A 9,579-nucleotide genomic window follows, 5' to 3' on the forward strand; every position below is an offset into this window, starting at 1 on the left:
AGCTAGACTAATAATAAAGAAAAGGAAGAAGACCCTAAAAAAACCACAACTAGAAATGACAAAGAAGATATTAGCACTGACACCAAAGAAATAAGAATAACCATCAGAAACTACTATGTACACCTCTAGGCACACAAACTAGAAAACCTAGAAGAGATGGATAAATTCCTGAACACGTACACCCTCCCAAACTGAGCCAGGAAGAAATTGATTTCCTGAACAGACCAATAAAGAGCTCTGAAATTGAATCAGGAAGACATAGCCTGCCAATGAAATAAAGCTCAGGACCAGATAGATTCACAGCTGAATTCTACCAGACATACAAAGATGAGCTGGTACCATTCTCACTGAAACTATTCCAAATAATTGTGGAGGAGGGGCTCCTCCCCAACTCATTCTCTGTGGCTAGCATCATCCTGATACCAAAACCTGGCAAATACACAACAAAAAAAGAAAACTTCAGGCCAATATTCTTGATGAACATTGATGCAAGAATTCTCAACAAAATACTTGTAAACAAAACTCAGCAGCATCAAAAAGCTAATCCACCATGATCAAGTAGGCTTCATCCCTAGAATGCAAGGTTGGTTCAACATATGCAAATCAAACAATGCAATTCATCACATAAACAGAATTAAAGACAAAAACCACACGGTTATCTCAACAGATGCAGGAAAGATTTTTGATAAAATTAAACAACACTTCATCTTAAAAACTCTCAATAAAGCAGGTGTTGAAGGAACACACCTCAAAATAATAAGAGCCATCTATGACAAAACCACAGCCAACATCAAACTTAATAGGAAAAAGTTGGACACATTCACCTTGAAAACGGGCAGGAGACAAAGATGCCCTATCTCACCACTCTTATTCAACATAGTATTGGAAGCCCAACTAGAGCAATCAGGCAAGAGAAATAAAGTGCAACCAGACAGGAAGAGAGGAAGTCAAACTATACCTGTTTGCAAATGACATGATTCTATATCCAGAAAACCCTACCAACTCGGCCCAAAAGATCCTTCAGTTGATAAACAACTTCAGCAAAGTTTCAAGATACAAAATCAATGTATAAAGATTACTAGCATTCCTGTACATCAACAATAGACAAGCCAAGAGCCAAATCAGGAAGACAGGCCCATTCACAATTGCCACAAAAAGAATAAAATGCCTATTATTTTACTAATTATTGATCTAGAGAAGTTAAATCTTTGACTGTATTTGTGGATTTTACTATTTCTCTTTGCAGTTCCAACAGGCGTTTTAAAATATGTTTAAAACTCTCTTATTAGGTTCATAAACATTTAGGGTTGTTATTTCCTCTTGGTAAATTGATTTCTGTAGCATTATAAATTGACCTTATTTATCCCAGATGATAGGTTCTGTTTTAATCATCTGTTTTGTTTTGAACAAATGTAGCTAATGCAGATTTCTCTTAATAAATATTCATGTAGCATATATTTTAAATAATTTTATTTTAACTCATTTATGTCTTTATATTTAAAGTGGATTTCTGGTAGACAGCACATGGCTCAGTGTTTCTTTTTAACCCAATCTGACAATCTGTTTTTAATTGGGGTATACAGACCATTTAAGTGTAATGTGATTACTTATATGGTTGGATTTAAAGCTACCCATCTTGCTATTTCATTGCTGGTTTTTTTTCTTTTTCCCTCTTTTCTTCATTCCTTAGATGACTTGAGCTTTTTATTTAATGATAATATTTAATTATCTATGTTGACTTTTCAATTATTGTAACCTTTTGTTGTGTTATGTTAGTGGTTGCTTCATACTTTGATATATATCAAATAATATACCAGTTCACATATAATTTAATAACATTACAACAGTATACTTCCTTTACTCCTTGTTGGGACTTTATGCTACCATTGTCATATATTTTAATTCTATACATTTTATAAACTTCACACTATATTGCTATTATTTTTTGTTATACAAGTATTAAAATATGTTAAATTAAAGAAAGGATTTTTTCTATTTAATCATGACATTACTGTTTCCAGTGCTCTTCATTTGTTTGTATACCTTCAGTTTTCCACCTGGTATCATATTTCTCCTGTTTGAAGGACTTCCCTCCACATTTCTTGTAGAGATAGTCAACTGGTAATGAGTATGTTCTGCCTTTGTATTTCTGAAAGATTATTGTATTGTCATGTTTGTAAGGTATTTTTGCTCCAAAATGGATTCTATGTTAACAGTTTTTACATTCAGTATCCTAAATATGTTGCTCTGTTGCCTTTTTGTGGCATTTTTTCAATGAGAAATCTGTTTTTATCCTCTTTTGTATTCTTCTGAACATAATGTATCCTTCTTCTGGCTACTTTTAAGATTTTCCTCCTTATCACTAGTTTTAACTAATGGTGATGACAAGTTTGGTGTAGTTTTATTCTTGTTTTTTTTCGATAGGGTTTACTGTATTTTGGAATCTGCAGGTATGTAGTTTTAATCACATTTTAAAACTTAGCCATTGTTCATTCAAATATTTCTCTGAACTCCCTCATGCTTCTTCAGGGACTCCATGTTCATATCTATTAGGCTGATAAAGCTGTCCCACAATGCAATGAAGTTCTGTTTAAAGCTTTTTGTTTCTTTTTTTGTTCTTTCCCTTTTGAATACATTCTATTGCTATATTTTCAAGTTTGCTAATATTTGTGTTGCTACATCTAATATGTCATTAATCCTATCCAAAGTATTTTTCATGTCAGACACTGTAGTTAACTCTAACAGTTGGCTTCAGGGTATTTTGGTATCTTTCATAGCTCTAATTAACATATTCAAAATTTGTCTAGCTTCTTAAATACATGAAACAGTAATAATTATTTTAATATTCTTATCTATTAATTCTCTCATTCATATCAATTCTGGTTTAGATCTGATTGTTTAATTTTCCTCCTCATCATGGACAATGCTTTCTTGTATCTTTCTATGTCTAAAAGCTTTTAGTTGGATAAAAGATATTGTGTGTGGGATTAAAAAAAATCTGTATATATATTACAGTTTTGTTTGGGAGGCTGTTAAGCTACTTAGCAAAAGTGTGGTCTTCTCTGGCTTTTCTTCTATGCCGTGTCATGAAGAATCAGTGCAGCATTTAGTCCAAGGTAATTATTCCCACTACTGAAGCAAAACCTTTGAGATGACTCTATCCAATGCAGTATGAGTCATGAGGTTTAGAAAACAGTGTCCACTCTGGTACTCTCACATGTAGACTCAAGCTGCCTTGTCTTTGCTGGACTCTCAGCTATATCTTTTCAGCTGAAAGTGACTTCCTAGCTCAGCCTGAGTTTCCCATCATGTGCTGCAGCATTGAAAGTTTCCTTAGCTGATATAAACAGACACTTCTCAAAAGAAGACATTTATGCAGCCGACAAACATATTTAAAGAAGCTCATCACCACTGGTCATTAGAGAAATGCAAACCCAAACCAAAATGAAATACCATCTCACACCAGTTAGAATGGTGATCATTAAAAAGTCAGGAAACAACAGATACTGGAGAGGATGTGGAGAAATAGGAACGCTTTTACACTGATGGTGGGAGTGTAAATTAGTTCAACCATTGTGGAAGACAGTGTGGCGATTCCTCAAGGATCTAGAACTAGAAACACCATTTGACCTAGCAATCTCATTACTGGGTACATACCCAGAGGATTATAAATCATTCTGCTATAAAGACACATGCACACGTAAGTTTATTGTGGCACTGTTCACAATAGCAAAGACTTGGAACCAACCCAAATGCCCATTAATGATAGATTGGATAAAGAAAATGTGGCATATATGCACCATGGAATACTATGCAGCCATAAAAAAGGATGAGTTCATATCCTTTGCAGGGACATGGATGAAGCTGGAAACCATCATTCTCAGCAAACTAACAAACACAAGAACAGAAAACCAAACACCGCATGTTCTCACTCATAAGTAGAGTTGAACAATGAGAACACATGGACACAGGGAGGGGAACATCACACACTGGGGCCTGTTGGGGGGTGGGGGGGTTAGGGGAGGGATAGCATTAGGAGAAATATCTAATGTAGTTGACGAGTTGATGGGTGCAGCAAACCACCATGGCACCTGTATACCTATGTAACAAACCTGCACATTCTGCACATGTACCCCAGAACTTAAAGTATAATAATAAAAATTAAAAAAAAAAAAGAAAGTTACCTTAGCCAATACTCTGGAGTAGTTGCGCAGCTAACCCCTTTTGTTTCCTGTCTCTTGGAGATTTTGTGACCTGATTGCCAATATCTTCAGAATTATCATTTCTTATATTTTGTCTGTTTCTCTATTTTAAAAGTTGCTTCAGGTAGGAGGGTAAATTTAGTCCCTGGTATTCCACTTAGGTCAGAAGTAGAAGTCTTCTTACCTAATAATCTTAATATTCCATGTAACAGACCAAACTAAACATTCCATTGGATAAAACATTGGCTCCTAAAAAAATGCTTCTTTAATGTCCATTATCATAGAATGCATAGGAGCTGAGAGAGCAAAACAGTATTGATAAGGCCTTTAAACATCATGGGTGTTTATGAAGCTCTTCTTACACAAACGTATTAACTTAATAAATATCCTTGAGTAATATAAGTTATATCACATTTTAATGAATAAATCTTATTTTTCAGTATTGATACTATAGAAAGACACTCCTACATGTGTGTTTATAATGAAAATATATAGAATAAAATTTATACCAACATGAATAATAAATTTAAATTTAGCTTAATGATTTTTTTGTAATGTGAGCTGAACTTTTAGATGATCTAAATTTTGCTAAGATCAAGAGAATGTTTAGAAAGATAATACGCACACATAGATTTCTTACAAGTATCAAAAAACTGAAAATCTTAAAAAGTAAAATATTTTAGGAATTTATAGTAATGTATAAAATATAAAAAAGAAACACAATTTTAATAATTTGATTTGCAAATTTTGATATTAAGCATGCAATACAAAAAAGAACTCTAATGTCTATTCTTTGTAACACTAGAAGTCCCTGTAGACAATAAAAATAAATAATTAAAAAAATATTTACAATATATTGCTGAATCTTCAGTAATTAAATCAGATAATTATCTTTGGTTTAGCTTCTATTAACAACAAATATGAGTTACACAGTTAGAGTATTTTTATGATCTTGGATATCTTCATTGATCTACATTACTAGATTTCATCTCACTATAAATTACTATGGCAAATACAACACAGGAAGATCATACCTTTATACTTGGCTTCATTATTTTCTAACAACTTATAAAATCAACCACAATTACAGAAATTATAAAATTGTCAATTATAATCTCGTTTAATTATCTTTTTTAGTTAATGTTTTCTCTTTTAATTACCCCTTTTAGTTGGTAGCATTCCACTTAAATAACTGAAAACTAAAATTTAGACAATTTAAAAAATGTGCTCCAGGTCATACACCTATTAATTATTTGAACAGTTATTAATATGGTTTCTCTGTGTCCCCACCCAAATCTCATCTTAAATAGTAGCTCCCATAATCCCCACATGTCATGGGAGGGACCCAGTTGGAGGTAATAGAATTATAGGTGTGGGTTTTACTATACTGTTCCTGTGACAGAAATAAGTCTCACAAGATCTGATGGTTTTATAAAGTGCAGTTCCCCTGCACATACTCTCTTGCCTGCTGCCATGTAAGACATGCCTTTGCTCCTCCTTTGCCTTCCTCCATGATGGTGAGGCCTCCCCAGTCATATGGAACTGTGAGTTGATTAAACCTCTCTTTCCTTTATAAATTACCCAGTCTAATGTATGTCTTTATTAGAAGCATGAGAATAGACTAAGACAGTTATATAAACCTAGTTCTTTTGTCTAAGATGCCAGGTATGTTTCTTCTAAGGCATTGATTGAGTTCCCCATTTTCAAAAAAATTATGCATCGTTATCAATATAGAAGTATTGCAAGAAACCTATTTTATGCATTCCATTATAAGTATATATACAAATATATTCATGTATCATGTTATTATAAGATAACAAAATAAAATTAAAACAAATGTGAGAAAAATAAAAATTTTAAAATTTCTTATATAGCATCTTTCCTCTAAAGTAGATTTTCCTGCATAATCCATAGAGTACAAGTTTCTCATTTGGTCGACCACTGCTTAGGAATGAAGGAGCCAGCACTTGTTCAATGTGCCTCATTAGGGTTGTGCTGTTACATTAATTATTTCATGTCACCCTCATAAGAAACATGTGGGCTAAAATGTATACCATCTTATACATTGTTTATTTCAAATAATAACTTGAACAGCAAAAAGTTATTAGGTAAAAACTGTAATCTATGTAAAGTATGGGCATTTATTAATAACAATGTATCAGTATTGTTTCATTAATTGTGACAAATGTATGATATTAATGTCAGCTCTTAATACTAGAAGGTATTGGAGATGGACTATATGAGAACCTTCTGTCCTATCTTCACACTTTTCCTGTAAACATAAAACCATTGTAAAGGAAATAAATTTTATCAAACCAAATTAATCAACAACTACCATATGGTTCCTTTAATTACTATATTTCATAAGAAGTCCTAAAAGAAAGAGTGAATAGAAAATGGAAAAATACAGTGTTTCCCTTTTAAACTCCTGGAGGAGGAGGAGGAATGTTTCTAGAATGCAGAGTATATGTAAAAGCATAAAATCTCAAAATAACAAAGATGAAAATGTTTTATATAAAGCACAAAGAAAAAAAAATTAAGTGTGTGGATAATTGAGAATCCTAATGAAGTATGTGAAGGAAATATACCATAACAGATGATAAAATTGCATGAGCAAAGTATTTTCTGACTTATAAATTGATCTTGAAAGTACTTATCAAATATCTTTATTGTGTGCCAGTTACACATACAAAGGTCAACAGCTAGAAATATCAAACAAAGATCTTGGATTACATAACGAAGAAGTTAAAACTCTATAAAAATCCAAGCAGAAAATAGACTTTGAAAAATATACAATTAAATTAAAGAGAAATAGAAATGTAAAACAGGCTTCTTTTTTAAAATACTAAATATTTTGAAACCCCAGAATTCGGTAACCATTCAAGTAGTCTACATGTAAAGTAAATAAATACTTTTACGAATATATCTTTCTGAGAAAGAAAAAAATAATGTTATTATGCACAAAAGTATAATTTCAGCTTTTAAGAGAACAAAATAGACAAATAATGAAGTAGACATCAAAAACAGTTTTGAATCAGGTTAATATTAATAATTTTTATAGGTATAATAGTCTTATTTACAAATTTGTCACAAATTATAGAAAAAATATTTTCAATATTGTGAAAAATTAATAGTGTATAAAATTTTAAATTATATCAATAGTTATAAAAGAGTAAAGGACTACAAACTCGATTGTCCTACTTAGCAAGAATTAATAATTTTCTCCTTAATTTTTATAATTACTTAGATGTGGATTAAAGAATGATTTTTAATTACTTTATTTAAAGAATGTTAAGTATTTAAGCCAAATTTACAATACATGTAGAAGCTATAAATGAACAGAATATCTTACATAAAAACAAGCAAAACCAAGGTAAATAAAAATAAAAATTTAAAAATCAGTATACAACTAGACAGAACTAAACAAAACAACTAAACAAAACAACTAAACAAAAGACAGAAATAAGGTAATAACACTCAATTTATATTCTATAATTTATTTATTTACTCCAGAAAACAATATGACCAGCAGTATTTTTTTCATTTTACAGAAGATGAACATGAAACATCAGTGAAGTTAATCTAAAAAAGTCAATGGTAAATGGCAAATCCAGAATTTGAATATGTGTGCATATATGTCTAATTTAATCAAAATGCACTGCTGCCAGCCATGACCATTTCTAACTGAAAATTAATGTAAATGGTTACAATTCACATTTAAATATAAAATAATATAAATTTAAATTATAACTAAAATTCAGGAATAAGCTACATATAAATGATAACCCTAAACAAATAGTGCATTACATTAACACTTTCAAATAAACAAAGAAGCAACCCACATCATATGTCATTAGGGAAAGCAAATTAAAACGCGACTGAGATATCATTATATACTTACTAGAATGGCCGAAGTTCAGAACACAGACAACACCCAATGCTGGTGAGGGTGTTGAGTGAAAGGAACTCTCATTCATTGCTAATGGAAATGCAAAATGGTATAGTCACTTTGCAATATTTCACAAAACAAAACATACTCTTATTATACTATACAGCAATGACACTTGTTGGTATTTACCCAAAGGAGTAGAAAACATACATTTTAATTTGAAAACATAAGTTCACCCAAAAACCTGCACATAGGTATGTATAGCAGTTTTATTCATAATTGCCAAAACTTGGAAGCAACCAAGATGACCTTGAGTAAGTGAATGAATAAATAAGCTGTGGTACATCTGGATAGTGGAATATTATTCAGTGCTTAAAATAAATGAGCTATTAAGCCATGAAAAGATATGGAGGAACCTTAAATGCATATCACTACATAATGTATGATTCTGACTATAATAAAACATTGTGGAAAAGGCAAAACTAAGGAAACAGTAGAAAGATCAGTGGTGGTCAAGAGTTAGGGGGAGGAATTGTCTTGTTTTCACCTTGTTAGAATGAGCTCTGGAAGCCCAGCCAGGGACAATGCACGTTCACAGAGATTCTGCACTAACCTGAGTGAAGGTCTAAGGTTTGGAACCTCCCCCTCGTGGAGAGAAGCTTTGTATGGCTGTCATGCTTAGACAGTGATTCCTGCAACTTGACCTTCAGGCTGGGAGAGGTGGAGAGCCATGCCTGTTCTCCTTCCTTGCTATGGAATTTGCTGACACAAAGAATATCTTCTGCCTGGTGCTGGGTATATCCTAAGAACTTACAGCTTTCCTGTTATTACCCTGTGTGAGCAGCTGTCACCTTATTGGGGGAAGAATGCCTGAAAATTAGGGGGCACTTCAAGTAGATAGCATCTATTTCCTGTATTTGTCTATATACAAGTATCTGCTTTTATCAAAATAATTCCAATAAAACATTTTAAAGTAAAAAACAAACAAAAAAAAAAGAGTTAGGGGGAGGAAAGAATGACTTGGGGGAGCACAGGGGATTTTTAGGGCAGTGAAAATACTTTGTATGATATTATAATTTCTTGTATAGACTTGTTAGAGGACTCCCACATTTGATTGCCCAGTATGCAGTAACATACCAATACACTGAAACAACAGGAGTTGCAGCAGAGAAAATGTTTAATAATCATAAGGCAACTGAGGAGATGGGAGGGAATCTCAAATTCAGCTACTTGAGTTTAGGCCTGGGTTTTTAACGGTTAATGATGGGTAGGAGTTTGAGGCATATGGGTCACTGATTGATCAGAGCATGTAGGATGAAATTATAAAGATGAAGACTGCATTCTTGTGCTGAGTCAGTTCCTCCTCTGGTGTCTTCAGACTAGCTGGTATCCACAGATCTGTTGGAATGCAGGATCTGGAAATCATCTCAAATGAAAAATCTGAGTTTTCTAACATTTAAAATGTTATTTATAGAAACAATTAAGGGA

Source organism: Symphalangus syndactylus, chromosome 1, assembly GCF_028878055.3.
Source record: "Symphalangus syndactylus isolate Jambi chromosome 1, NHGRI_mSymSyn1-v2.1_pri, whole genome shotgun sequence".
NCBI lineage: Eukaryota > Metazoa > Chordata > Mammalia > Primates > Hylobatidae > Symphalangus > Symphalangus syndactylus.